Consider the following 16,062-nt stretch of genomic DNA (forward strand, 5'->3'; position numbering starts at 1 on the left):
TACGAGCAGTAATAGGGCTTTTTTTTTATAATTCTGTGTACCTCCATGTTTACATATTTTTTGTCGTAAGGCTCGTTTCCCCTCGGAAGGGGTTTCAATTTTGTTTTTTGTAATGCTTTAATTTTAAAGTGTATTTCGAACAGAGACCTCATCTGTTCAAAATCCCACCTTTGTAAGTTGTGTGCAAGCCATGTCGCAAGATAACATCGCATTATTTGTACAATGTTCACTTTAAGAATTAGAATTAAGAAGGTGTGTAAGACCGGTTGCCGTTTGTGATGTCACGTCACGCATCTAGGCGCCAGTCTGGTTTGAAACTCGAAAGGTGTACACACCCCTCTTGTGACCAACCCATTTTCATCATTTCACCGTAACTATCGAAATTCCTTTGGGTCCATCCTGCGTGATGGATCGGATCTGCAATAAAGTGGCATCGAACATTCCCGTGAATAAATAACCTTCCGTCCCAAGTCTGTCTACGTCACGTATGCTAAGATGCTGATTGTCTATTTGATCTGCGCAGTCCCCAGTTCGCTGCGCCTCAGGTTATTTTGGGATTATCTTTTTTTCTTCTTTTTTAAATAAAAAATGAAATAAAATAAATAAAAATAAAACAATAAAAATAATTAAAAAATAAAAACAAAATACATACATACATACATATACCAAGGCTTTTTCCCCCTTCCAAGGGAGGTAGCCAAAAAGAGAAAGGCATAAAAACACTCCCACCCATTTCATCCCTAAATACACTCCACACCCCTCCCACCCTCCCTCTCATCTGAGCACCTCCTGGATGACGGGTCATCCCTGCACCCTGCCCACCGCCCTGGGTCAGAAGCAGTGTCGCAAGACACAGCACATCCACAGCAAGGCCGCTTCATTTAATCGGCGACCCCCCCTCTCCGTCCCCCCTTGCATATAAGGAGAGGACGGGGAGAAATCCCTTCGGGCTGCGTCAAAATTTACTCACACATACTACCCCCCACCCCGCCCATTCCTCCTCATGCAATCACAACATCATCCATACACAAAAACAAAATAAAATAACAAAAACAAAAACAAAAACAAAACAGGACACAGCACATCCACAGCATATATATATATACTGTATATACACTCTCTTCATCAAAGTTTTAAAAATAATACCTACTGCTAATGATTGGCTAAGTTACCCTATGGAGATTGCCTAGGCCATCAAACTGAGAGGCTAGTTTAGCCTATCTCATAATCAGCATTTATCATACAACAGGTAGGACCTTACAATTGGCCTAGGCTACATCACTAGGAAAAGTAGGAAACTTTGGCAAAATAATCTAAATTGTTCTTACATCCAATGCTTATTGTTTACCAATTCCTGCAAAAAAAAAAAAAAAAACATAGCCAAATCATGCAAACTGTATATCTTGTAGGTAATATTTACGAGAGGTAATTGCAAGATTAATGGGCAGGGGACTGGAGTTGGTTGAGGAAAATGGAGAAAAGTGTGAGGTAAGTCAGTTGTTGTTTGCTGATTACACTGCACTTGTGGCAGGATCAGAGGAGGCATTGGGAGAGTTAGTGACTGAGTTTGGGAGGATGTGTGATAGGAGAAAGTTGAAGGTGAATCTGGGTAAAAGTAAGGTGATGAGGTGTACAAGAGGAGAGGATGCTGGAGAGTTGGAAGTAAGTCTTAAAGGGGAGAGGCTGGAGGAAGTGGATAGTTTTAGGTACTTGGGGTCATATGTGGCTGCAACGGGAGGAATAGAGGTAGAGGTAAGCTGTAGATTGAGAGAAGCAAATAAATGCCTTGGGGGATTTAAAAAAGTAATGAGAAATAGACATTTGAGAATTAATGCAAAGAGGAGATTGTATGAAGGGGTGATTGTGCCGACAGTGTTGTGTGGGGGCAGAGACATGGAATTTGAGAGAGGCAGAGAGGAAGAGTTTAAATGTGTTTGAGATGAAATATCTGAGAAGTATGGTGAGGGTTACAAGGATGGATAGAGTGAGAAACGAGGAAGTGAGAAGGAGAACTGGGGTGGAAAAGGAAATGGCTGAGAGGGCTGATGAAAGACTATTAGGATGGTTTGGACACATGGAAAGAATGGATGAAGGAAGACTGGTGAAAGGGGTATTTGAGAGGACGACCAAGGATGAGATGGATGGATGGGGTGACAGGGGCGTTGAGCAAGAGGGGAATGTCTGTGGAGCAGGGAAGGGAGGTGGCAGAAGATAAGGATGAGTGGAGAAGGGCTGTGTATAGATGATACTGTGATGAAAAAGGGAAGGGATGGGAGGATGGGGGGGGGGGTTGGGGAGTGGGAAAGTGTGAATGATACTTTGACGCAGCCCGAAGGGACTTCTCCCTGTCCTCCATTTTCTATGTGAGGGGACGGAGAGAGAGGGGGGGGGGTCGCCAATTAAGTGAAGCGGCCTTGCTGTGGATGTGCAGTGTCCTGCAATGCTTCTGACCCAGGGTGGTGGGCGGGATACAGGGATGACCCGTCGTCCACGAGGAGCTAAGATGTGAGGGTGGAAGGGATGATGGGTGGGAATGGGTTTACGCCTTTTGACTTGGCTACCTCCCTGATATGGGGGAAAAAGCCTTTTGTATATAGATAGATAGAATTATGGTTATGGGTTAAAGCATAAATATCTGGTACACTTAGGCCTAATTTGCAATTGTCTTTATAACATAATCAGTTTTAAATTAGATTAAAATGGTTCGTGATTTTCTTTACTCTGATTTCTATTTTTCATTGCTTCACTTGTAGGCCTATCGTATTCACTAGTAACCATGATCAGTAGCCTGTTTCTATTTCCTATATTTCAAACCACTAAATTTGTTTGATAAATGTATGATTTCCATATTCTGAAGTAGCTTGATCATACATACATATACCAAGGCTTTTTTCCCCCTTACCAGGGGGGTAGCCAAAAAGGACAAGGCACAAAAACATTCCCACCCATTTCATCCCCAAAAAACAATCCACACCCCTCCACCCTCCCTCCCATCTTAGCACCTCCTAGATGACGGGTCATCCCTGCACCCTGTCCACTGCCCTGGGTCAGAAGCAGTGTCGCAGGACACAGCACATCCACAGCAAGGCCGCTTCATTAAATCGGCGACCCCCCCTCTCCGTCCCCCCATATAAAGGAGAGGACGGGGAGAAATCCCTTTGGGCTGCGTCATAATCTAGCATATTTCTGTTAAAGGAAAATGTGATAAAACTACCGAAAATGAAGGAAAAGAAAATTCACTGGGAGACACTGCTTCAGGCAGAATCTACAGCTGTTGTTTGTTTACATTAGTTAGTACTAGTAGCACACAATGCCGTCACATGGTGGCAGCACGAATTGATGTTTATTTATGTTGAAGCAGAAGCATTGCAGTATAGTACAACATACATACATATACCAAGGCTTTTTCCCCCTTCCAAGGGAGGTAGCCAAAAATGGAAAGGCATAAAAACACTCCCACCCATTTCATCCCTAAATACACTCCACACCCCTCCCACCCTCCCTCTCATCTGAGCACCTCCTGGATGACGGGTCATCCCTGCACCCTGCCCACTGCCCTGGGTCAGAAGCAGTGTCGCAAGACACAGCACATCCACAGCAAGGCCGCTTCATTTAATCGGCGACCGCCCCTCTCCGTCCCCCCTTGCATATAAGGAGAGGACGGGGAGAAATCCCTTCGGGCTGCGTCAAAATTTACTCACACATACTACCCCACCCCCCACCCCCCTGCCCATTCCTCCTCATGCAATCACAACATCATCCATATACAACCTTTCTCCACTCACCTCTGTCTTCCGTCCTCTCCCTTCCTTCCTCAACAGACATTCCCCTCTTCCCCAAAGCCCCCTTCACCCCATCCATCCACCTCATCCTAGGACGTCCTCTCATGTTCACTCCCTCCACATCTGCCTTCCATACCTCTTTTACTAGTCTTTCTTCACTCATTCTTTCCATGTGTCCAAACCATCCTAATATTCTTTCATCAACCCTATCTCCCAAATCCTTTTTCACCCCTGTTCTCCTCCTCACCTCCTCATTTCTCACTCTATCCAGCCTAGTAACCCCCACCATACTTCTCAGACACCTCATCTCAAACACATTCAAACTCCTTCTCTCTTCTACTCTTATGTTCCACGTTTCTGCCCCATACAGTGCTGTTGGCACAATCACTCCTTCATACAGTCTCCTCTTCGCATCCATTCCCAAATGTCTATTCCTCATTACACTCTTTAATCCACTCCACCAAGGCATTTACTCGCTTCTCTCAATCTACATTCTACCTCCACCTTTTCCTGCTACACTTGCACCCAAGTATCTAAAACTATCCACTTCCTCCAGTCGCTCTCCCTTAATGTTCACTTCCAGTCTACTGCCACTTTCACCCCTTGTACATCTCATCACCTTACTTTTACCCACATTTATCTTTAGCTTTCTTCTATCACATACTCTCCCAAACTCTGCCACCAGCTTCCTTAATCCCTCCTCTGACCCTGCCACAAGCGCAGTGTCGTCCGCAAACAACAGCTGGCTCACCTCCCACTTTTCTCCATTTTCTTTAACCATCTCCAATCCCTGACCCACTACCCTAGCATTCACCTCTCGCACCACCCCATCCATGTATAAGTTGAACAGCCAGGGCGACATAACGCATCCTTGACGAAGTCCCACCTTTACTTCAAACCACTCACTCTCTCCATTCTAGTACAAAATATTATATATATATATATATATATATATATATATATATATATATATATATATATACATATATATATATATATACATATATATATATATACACATATATATATATACAGTATATGTATAGTTTCACTCTCCTTACAGGAAACAACTACAAATACATGACCACAAACACTTTTACCCAGATTCACAACGATAGCTTGTCAGTATTGTGTATTTTTTTTTTTTTTTTTAATGGATTTTTTTTTCCATCTGGAGAGACCACTTAGAGTACATATACACTGCACACACTCACTATTGCCTCCAAAAATAAAAGCAAAACCATACAAAAACTGCTAAATTGTGCAACTGGTAAAACCAAACGGGGAAACCATGTTAAAAAAATAATCTTATTGGACTTAAGGAGTCGGAGTCGGATAAAAAATTCCGACTCCGACTCCTAGTACTCTTAGAAATTCGACTCAGACTCCAGCTAAAACCTCCGACTCTGACTCCGCAACCCTGGTGCGACCTGCTATACATTTTGAATGGATGCCGGGAGTTTAAAATGTAAACAAACAGACGATACTTTTGCATCAACTCAGCCATCTAGCGGCCTGACACAGCACTATTGGCACGGACATCAAAACTCGTTGTTTTCCTATCTTCTGTATATGGTCTTTGGTTGTATCTCTCTGTCTCTCTACTATCTATTATCTACCTATTTGTCTTGATATCCATCTATGTATGTATGTATGTATTTATTGTTACACCTCCCGTTAAAGTCCAATCTTAATTGGAGAAACAATCCTACCTCCAATCATTGAGGAACCAGATTGAGACTAAATGGCAGGGTAACAATATACTGCATATCAAATATAAATCTGTGCAGTACTTTCAAGCACGTATGTCAATAGTTTTAGGTGACCGGTGGATAACTCAAAGGGGCAAGGTTGAGGCAAAACTATGGTGTTCTAACATAAATTATTTACATATTCACTTAGCACTACACACACACATATTTTATGCCTACCCAGACCACTTGTTACCACTAGGGTCCACCTAACATACTTAACCTAGGGATTATAGAGGAGCGGGAAGTGTCCGCTCTATACGGGTTCAGAAATCAGAGAGAGAGAGGGAGTAAGAAGTAGTATACCTCATGACTGCGGTCACCATGGGGGGCCGCAGTTGCCAACTCACAAACCGTTATCATTTATTCTATTACAGGCAGGGTGAGTGGAATAACATAATACACATACAGAGATCATTAACATAATAGGGTACAATATGCAATATGAACAATATCCTAGCTAACTAAAATAAAATGATAACAAAGGAACTAACGGAACATAGAATATTGTATTTCATACGATCTGTAATTCAGGAAGACGAAAAAATTAGGGCGTGGCTACAACTACCCAAAACAGCTGGTAACATGGAAAGTAAATCTATTACAAAGGAACACCGACTTGCGGCCACGCAACACCCTTCCCCCAAAAGAATATGCTTACAAGGGTTTGTAAGCAAAGAATCATTTAACCAAGGTCAATCACACTAACATTTTAAGTTTGCACATGGGTAGTTCGGGATAGGGCATCAGCCAGCACATTATTTTTCCCACAAATGTGCGCGATCTGTAAATTGAATGGCTGTAAGGCTAATGCCCACCGTAGAAGGCGTTGATTAGTGTTTTTCATTTGTTCCACAAATGTCAGGGGATTGTGGTCTGTAAACACTTGCACAGGGTGAACTGTGCTTCCTACGTATACTCTAAACGCTTCCAGTGCCATAATTAAAGCTAACGCCTCCTTTTCGATGGTGGCATAGTTCCTCTGGGCCTTGAGGAACTTCTTTAGAGAAGTAACCCACAGGATGTAGCACACGATCCTCCTCACCCTCTTGTAGAAGCACGGCACCGGTACCAACTTCGCTGGCGTCGACTTGGATGGTGAACGGCCTCTGGAGATCAAGGGCACGTAGGACAGGAGCATTTGCTAGCAGAGCCTTCACGCTCTCGAAGGAGTCCTGGCAAGCCTGGGTCCACTTGAAGGAGGTCTTAGCACTCAGGAGGTCGGTGAGAGGAGCCACCACGGAGGATTAGTTGGGACAGAAGCGACGATAATAACCCGCCATTCCTAACAGTCTCATCACTCCCTTTTTGTCGCTTGGGGCAGGATACTGCAGAATGGCTGTTATCTTGGCTCCAATCGGTTGGACCTCCCCTTTTCCGACGACATGCCCCAGGAATGTGATCCGGGCATGGCCGAACTCACTCTTGGCGAGGTTCACTGTCAAACTGTGTGCTGCCAGAACAGCAAAGAGGGCTCTTAGGCGGTCCACGTGTTCTCCCCAGGAGTCGCTGAAAACGACGAGGTCATCCAGGTAGCAGCGGACACCCACCAGCCCCGCCGTTACGATGTTCATGAGGCGTTGGAAGGTTGCAGGTGCATTCCGCAAGCCAATGTGGAGGACAGTAAACTGATACAGCCCCTCGGGAGTGATGAACGCAGAGATGGCCCTTAACCGCTCTGACAGGCGGACTTGGTAATAGCCCTGTAGTAGGTCCAGTTTCGTCACCCACTGTGCTCGACCAACGTCGTCAATGACGTCATCAATGCGTGGCAAGGGGTAGCTATCCGGCTCAGTGACTGCGTTGACCTTTCTGTAGTCGACACACAGTCGCATAGAGCCATCGGGCTTTGGCACCAAGACCACAGGAGAGGCCCAAGAACTGCTACTGGGCTCCACGATACCAACCTCCTGAAGGCATTGCACCTCCTCACGGACGTACTCCTTCTTGAATGCGTTCAGGTGGTAGGGACGTTGGCAGATGGGCCAAGCTCCTTTGGTTTCAATGTCGTGCTCTACAGCTGAACAGGGGTGAGGATGGTCACTAAATATATCACTATAGTCTGTCACAAGAGAAGAAATATCACTCGCTTGGTCATTAGAGAGATTAACTTTGCACTGGGAACATAGAGAATTGTGGAATTGTCCACTTTGGCATACAAGCCACTCTGGAGTTCAGAGAAGTTGTCTTTCTGATCATTATCACATGTAGGCACTACAACACAAGCGGGCAAGGAAGGTTCAACACTCTCCTCCCTTTCCTTACTCTTTCTCACTCTGTAGGGTTTCAGTAGATTGACATGCACCAGACGTTTTTTCTTATGCCTGTCTGGTGTGTATACAACGTAATTGGCGTCTTCTACCCTGTCTACAATTTGGAAAGGTCCATCATACTTTGCCTGGAATGGGTGTGTCTGCACGGGCAAGAACGCTAACACCTTATCACCTACCCTAAATTCCCTATGATGTTTTTTGTCAAATTGTTGCTTCATTTTTATCTGAGCAGATTTTAAATGGGCTTGAGCCAGCCTCACAGCAGCTTTTAATTTTTCTCTAAACTTAACTACATACGATACCAAGGGTGTGACACTATTTTCCAGCAGCCAACTTTCCTTGAGGGCTTTGAGAGGTTCTTGCACCTCATGGCCATAAATTAGTTGAAATGGGGAGAATCCTAAGGATTCTTGAACAGTGTCCCTAACCGTGAATAGGAGCAGGTCAACTCCCTCGTCCCAATCCTTCCCAAACTCCAACCAATAAGTGCGCAACATGCGTTTGAATGTCTGATAGAATCGCTCCACCACCCCCTGGGATTGGGGATGATAGGCTGAAGACCTAGACTGGCGGACACCCAAACTCTGCATTACCTGATTAAACAATCGGGAGGTAAAATTGGATCCTTGGTCCGACTGCACTACTGTGGGAAGGCCTACTTGTGTAAAGAAGTGAATGAGGGCTCTCACCACATTCTTGGCTGTGATGTGGCGCAAGGAAATGGCTTCTGGATAACGGGTGGCACAGTCTATCATGGTAAAGAGAAACTAATTACCTCGGGGGGGTCTTTGGCAGAGGACCAACGCAATCTATGACAATTTTGCCAAAGGGTTCCTCAATGACAGGGATAGGTTGTAGAGGGAACGGTTTAACACTGGGGTGCAGTTTCCCTACTACCTGACAATGGTGACATGTACTAATGTAGGAACTAATATCTTTCTTCATTTTAGGCCAATAGAAATTATTTAGAATTTTTGCACTAGTCTTCTTAACTCCCAAATGTCCTCCTACCCCATCATGAGCAATACCCAGGATCTCCTTCCGTAATGGGTTTGGGATCATTTTTTGGTGACGGACAGACCAAGGGTAATTTGCAGGGGAATCAGTAGGACAAAACTTCCGCATCAGTATGTCTGAGCTATGGTAATAGCAGTTAGATTCATACTTAGCTTCCTCTTCACTAATAGCTCTACGGAAACAACTGGCTAGTTCAGGGTCCTCTTTTTGGAGATGAATGAGCTTACTCCTAGTGACTGGGGAGGAACCGAAACTATCCAGGGTGGTAACATTGTCTCCCTCAGAGTCGTTTTCGCTATCAAACCTGTTGTGAGGGTCACTGGGTGGAGGAGAAGTTTAAAAAAATTCACCTAGATTTAAATCAGCAAGGTCAGGCTGAGTAGGAACATCCTCTGTTTTCTTACTAGGTTGGGGGGTAATTACAACAACATGAGCATCCTCTTTATGCTCGCTAATCTCTGCCTCCACCCTGCAGCTCATGCTACGAGTAACAGCACATGCAGGGAATAGGCCCAGAATGTATCAGAGAAATTAAAAAAAGAGAAAACCGCACCAAATCTTTTGGACACCTTCTCAGCTATTTGGAACCAAGACAGAAACTTGTTGCACGAGAGAAATTAAAGCTCCAATACAAACTCAACAACGCCATTGTCGCTGTAGACTTCTTGAAATCATGTATACAACATGGCCTCCTACCAAAATATATATATATGTATATATATGTATATATATATATATATATATATATATATATATATATATATATATATATATATATATATATATATATATATATATATATATATACATATATATATATATATATATATACATATATATATATATACATATATATATATATATATACATATATATATATATACATATATATATATATATATATATATATATATATATATATATATGTAAATACATATATATATATACATATATAAATATATATATATATATATCATTCATGCTATGTCCCTTAATAATGTGGGTTATTAGTAAGGTATTTCTATCTGAACATTTTATGAAATATTGTATTATATTTTTTTTTCCTAAGAAAAAAAAAAGAACTGTCTCTCTCTCTCTCTCTCTCTCACCCTCATTCTCTCTTTAAATATATATATATATATATATACATATATATATATATATATATATATATATATATAGTATATATTAGTATAAACAAATATTTTGCAAAAGGAATATATAATATTACAGGATAAATATGATTTTAGTACATAAACATTATTACACAGTATATCATTACCACTGAAAATATTATAACTATCAGTGATATTAATATTAAAGTGAATATGGAAAAATATGATAATAACAATAAGAGTAAAAATATAAAATTCATTATTAGCATTAGCATTATAACCATTATTATCCAAAATACATACACATACATATACCAAGGCTTTTTCCCCCTTCCAAAGGAGGTAGCCAAAAAGGGAAAGGCATAAAAACACTCCCACCCATTTCATCCCTACATACACTCCACACCCCTCCCACCCTCCCTCTCATCTGAGCACCTCCTGGATGACGGGTCATCCCTGCACCCTGCCCACCGCCCTGGGTCAGAAGCAGTGTCGCAAGACACAGCACATCCACAACAAAGCCACTTCATCCAATCGGCGACCCCCCCTCTCCATCCCCCCTTGCATATAAGGAGATGACGGGGAGAAATCCCTTCGGGCTGCGTCAAAATTTACTCACACATACTACCCCACCCCCCACCCCCCTGCCCATTCCTCCTCATGCAAAATATTATCCAAAATAATGTTACCAATAGTGACAGTAATATAATTAATGATAGTGTTAATGAATTTGCTTATGTTAGGTAGTACTACAAATATATAAAATATTGGTCTCACTTGTTGCTTTTGAAGCTGCATCTTCAACAGTTGTGCATGGTTGTTGCTGTTGTTCCTCCTCAGTGGGTTCTGCATTTTAATCTGTATATATTTTATGTATAAATATGTTACGGTAAAACTAAAATGATCAAAATCAATAAACACATATTAGTGATTATATATATATATATATATATATATATATATATGTATATTAAACATGAGCTTTATGATAACAGCATAAAAATTCAGCAATGGGACATAAGCACATCTATATGTTATATAAGAAATAATAATTACCACTTGTATTTTGCTTTCTATAATCTAAATCTGTGTATGCATGTGAATCATCCTCTATGGCATGCTTCAGAGAACCTGGAAATGGGATTTGTAACACATAATATCAAGAATTGAAGATAATAATCATTCAATTTATTGTGATTTTTTCTTTTTTGTTAACTCACCAAATCCTGATTCCATATACTGTAGATACGAAATTGCTACAGGCAATTCAGGTGCAGACTTATAATCTATGCCAGGTTTAATACCTGTATCAGAATGATATTACAAATATTGATATTTGCAAGACATGCTATTATTATCACCATCAATATAAAACAAGCATTATTAACATCACCCAGATCTCATACAATCAAGGTAAATGAAGCCACATACTGCATTTTGAAGCCTGAGATGCCACCTCCCCATTGCTGTCTGTTGGTGTGATGGAGCTTGATGTAGGAGGAATTGTTGCTACACCTGCACATACATGCAAATTAAATTAAACATAACCTAAATATTGAAACGAAATCAAACATTCCTACTGTACTTATGCTTTGATTATTTAATAGCAAACCACTTAAATAACATTCTAACAATTCAATATGTTCAATATATTCCAATAAACAGCTTTAATACATAAAATTAAGATTCTGATCAGGTAATGCATTCTGGAGCAGTCTGGAGCTGGTTGTTCCATTTGTGTAGTTTTTAGGGGAAAAATGTCTATCACATAGCCTGTAACTCCTGTTCAGGTCCTGAGCAGATTCTTTAAATAATTGTGGGACCTGGATAACATTCAGCCATGCCATACATCTGCAAAGATGTATATAATAAGATTATCATGTACTATATAGAATATTACAAAAATATGTACTGAATCAAGACAAGTGTAATCATTACCTATTCACTTTGCCATTAATTAAAAAAATAATAAAGTAGCTAAATTACTGTGCAATCCATACTCTATTTACTTTCCACACTATGCTTTTATTGTCAGTTCTTAAAAGACCTGTTTCAGCTCTCTCTTGTCTTGAATGTGACAAGGATTCAATGTGTCCTAAGGATTTGTAGGAGGGCAAAGAACCCCATCAACCCTCCCTCTTGGATGGAGTGAGAAGGAAAGGGTTATGGGGGCCTGGACAGGGGTAATGGTGCTCGATCGCCAAAAAAAATAATGTCAGATTCGTTCAATGTCAGATTCGTTCAAAACACCCTAGAAAAGCTTTAATAGTATATAAACTATAATATATATATATATATAATGTATGATCCTTAAAAACAATATCTTGTTGGCGACATGTCTGGGGAAAATATATTTCCTTCCTATGGTAAATTAGACGACACATTATTACACCAAAAAACATGGTACAAATCACCTTGCTGTATCCTTTGGAAAAGCATGAAATACATGGTTTGGTGTTATTACTTTTCTTCTGTTGCAGAAAACACATGGGTGCGACTCAGGGCTGCGGAGTCGGATGGTATAAGGTCCGACTCCGACTCCTTTGATTCCTCCGACTCCAACTCTGACTCCAACTCCAACTCCCAACTCCGACTCCTTAACTCCTTGACCCCTATGTGGAAATCTATTCTGCACATATACACTCAACCAGCTTTATATATATACAGACGCTCCTCAACTTACGTTTTAGTTACGTTCCGAACGGCCGAACGTAAGTTGAAAATGAACGTAAGTTGTTACTGTACTATACATCCATAAATTCTATTACCGTATCTTATAAAACACCCCTAAATCATTAATTATACACATAACATTGTAAAATGATAGCATTAATTTCAAATAAATTAAATTCAAGGAACATAAATTGAGATGGTGGAGGAGGAGGAGGAGGAGGAGGAGGAGGAGGAGGAGGAGGAGGAGGAGGGGGAGGGGGAGGAGGAGGAGGAGGCAAGGCACGTTCAGTCTGTCATTTGTGCCATGTAAACAATGGACGCAGCGTCATGCGTAAGTATCGTTTGAACTACGGAGAGCGCGCTAAACTAAAAAATTCACTCAATTTTTTTTTTTTTTACAATTTTTTTTTACAGTTAGTTCAAACGTAAAATAAAAAAAACGAAAAACGAATGAACGTAAGTAGAGGAGCGTCTGTATATGCACACAAGCACGTATATTCATATAAACATATACAGTATATATTAAATATATAATGGTATTATTTATGCTCATGATCATCTACCAGCTTATGAGCACTTTCAAATCTGTCATGGCAGAGTTGTCACTTCAAGCTATATATTTTCTTTTTCCTTTGTGCCCCTCCCCTCTCCCCCCAAAAAAATTATCTGTTATTTCATTTGTCCGATCTCATAAACCTTCTATCACAATATTAGGAAAAAATGTGACAAATCATGATGAGGAAAGGTTAATGGAGGATGCCCTACCTAGTACTTACTGCAGAATTAATTTTACCATGTTATCATAAAAACCAGGAATCAGTTCAGGAAAGGGGTTTCACTAATTGCCGAACCGATAAAAACCGAACAAACCAACAAAACCCGAACAAGGATGGTTTTTGCTCAAATGCACACTTCTATATATATATGGTTGCATTATTTGAACTATTTTCTTTAAAATGTGTGATTTCCAAGTAACACAATCAAAGAGAAGTTACGTTTTTATCCTCTGCAAAATTACCGACCACAGCTACGATTCGTCCAGCCCGCCGTCTATGATCACAGGTGGTATGGATCAAACTACACTCTTTTAAGTTTACTATTGTGTTATTAGTGTAATACACTGCATATAGTTGAATTATTTCAACTCTTTTCTTTGAAATGTGTGATTTTCATGTAATTTGACCAAAGAGAAGTTCTGTTTTAGCCTCTGCAGTATGACCGACCACAGCTACATATACCGTAACAAATTAGCATATGGTTGCATTATTTGAACTATTTTCTTTAAACGGTGTGATTTTCATGTAATTTGATCAAAGAGAAGTTACATTTTTATCCTCTACAAAATTACCGACCACAGCTACGATTCGTCCAGCCCGTCCTCAATGATCATTGGTGGTTTGGATCAAACTTCACTCTATCAAGAAGACTAAATGTCCGAAGACTAAATGTGACAATGGTTAATCAATTAATGAAGGTTTATTATATAAAATATGTACATGAATATATACATTAATATACAATGCGGGTAACAGCCCGCCAGTGGGGGAGTTGTCATGCCCTAGTGGGTGGAAGGTGAGAGCATGGGCCCTTTCCCTCAGGTGGGCGGCGTGGTCTGTAAAGGACAGCCATTTGTCCACCCATGCTCCGAGGTACTGTGTCACCGACTTCTTGGAACGTAGTTTGCGGAATATCTTGGCATTTGCGATGGTACCACTTTGAAAGCTACAATGGGATTTGAATATAATTTATGCTTTATCCCAGTCTATTCTGTGGTCTTCTTGGTTGGCATGATGGAACATGGCGAAGTTGACTTGTCCATATTTATTGGAGTTTTTGTATTCCTTTTTCATGTATATATGAAATATGTATTTCTATTCAACTATGTACTTTTTGCATTGAATATGTAATATACGAAAGTGCTCTGCTTCGTTAGTTTCTTTTTTCAAGTGGTCTACTTTGCATATTACAATGTATGCAATGTCATATTTCATAGCCTATAAATTTTGTCTAGCCTATTTAAATAAAATTTAATGAAAATTTTGTATTTCATTGTATGCAATATTTATGTAATCTTTGTATTATAAAGAAATAAACAACAAAAGTTTTTAAAATAACAATTTTCACTCTACCTTTATTCAAGTTAGTATGCAAATATGCCCCACATGTTCGAACCTCAAAAGAAATTCTAAAAGTATTATGTTTTTGGCCAACTCCATCAACCACGCTCAGCAGGGTTGCCAGGTTTTCTACCAGGAAAGAGGCCAACTTCTGACAAAATGCTGCCAAAAATTGCCAAATTGTTTTTAAAACATGCCCCCAAAATGCCAACCATTACATTTTCTAGGTTTTCTGTTTTGCATTTTGGTTTTACATGTGTAGTTAAAAATGTGTATAACTACAATCACAATATGAAAAATATTTTTTACTGTTGACTAGCCAATATAAAACAATACCACATGATATAACCAAGATCAAGTAGTTAAAAATAATGTGCATAACTACAATTACAATATAAAAATAATTCTCACTGTTGACTAGCCAATATAAAACAATGTCACATGATATGACCAAGATCAATTTATATCATTCATGTACATCATCATTTAATTCTAGTGGTACTGTAATAAACCACCATCCTCTGAAATAAATCTACTTTCAAGACTGTGTGTGAAAAGGAAAGAAAGATATGAACTTCCAAAATAAAATATATTATACTTTGTATTATGTGAGAAAGAAAAAATATTAATAACTAAAATAAAATGTATTACCCCATACATTACGTTTAAGTTCCTATGTAAACTTTTTGGTATCCTCTACAATAAATTAAACCAGTTTATTAAACAACCTCCAAGAGACTCTGACATACATAAATAAGAAATACATTTGTGAATTTTCTATTGTGTCCAAGTATAATCAAAAGCATCATCAGATTTAGAAATGTTTGATGCACTACTCCGTTCATACATATTTTCACTAAAGAAGAGCTGAAACATCCTTTGGCTAGGCAAAATCTTTGCAACATTTCCAACATGATATAACCAAGATCAATTTTTGTCATTCATATACATCATCATTTAATTCTTGATACAAGTAAAAGATTGATCTCTAATCACGACCGGGTATCTAAAAATGCCCCCCAAAAATGTCAAATTCCAAAAAATGCCACCCAACAAATTTTCCTCCCAGACACAGTGAAAAAAAAAAAAAAATGCAAAATTTGGCATTAAAAATGCCAATCTGGCAACCCTGATGCTCAGTGATGATCTGCACTCACAGAACTTAGATGGCATGCTAGCGGTAAATTTGTAACCACCAGTCGGTAACTTTGCAGAAGCTAAAAATATAACTTCTCTTTGGTCAAATTATATGAAAATCACACATTTTAAAGAAAAGAGTTGAAATAATTCAACTATATGCAGTCTATTACACTAATAACACAATAGTAAGAAAC

At 39.7% G+C, this 16,062-nt stretch overlaps 1 long non-coding RNA gene across 1 annotated transcript; it reads right to left on the minus strand.

The window, feature by feature from the left end:
• Positions 1 to 10,714: 10,714 nt before the first annotated feature.
• On the minus strand, positions 10,715 to 11,808 carry LOC143024051 (uncharacterized). Its single transcript, XR_012966248.1, has 3 exons — positions 11,370 to 11,808; positions 10,995 to 11,069; positions 10,715 to 10,796 (listed from the first exon to the last, which is right to left on the minus strand). It is a non-coding gene; the product is annotated as an uncharacterized LOC143024051 (long non-coding RNA).
• Between the last annotated feature and the right edge of the window lie 4,254 nt (positions 11,809 to 16,062).

The sequence above is a fragment of the Oratosquilla oratoria genome, unplaced genomic scaffold (genome assembly GCF_046742065.1).
Source record: "Oratosquilla oratoria isolate Oo_2021 unplaced genomic scaffold, ASM4674206v1 SCAFFOLD85, whole genome shotgun sequence".
Classification (NCBI taxonomy): Eukaryota; Metazoa; Arthropoda; class Malacostraca; order Stomatopoda; family Squillidae; genus Oratosquilla; species Oratosquilla oratoria.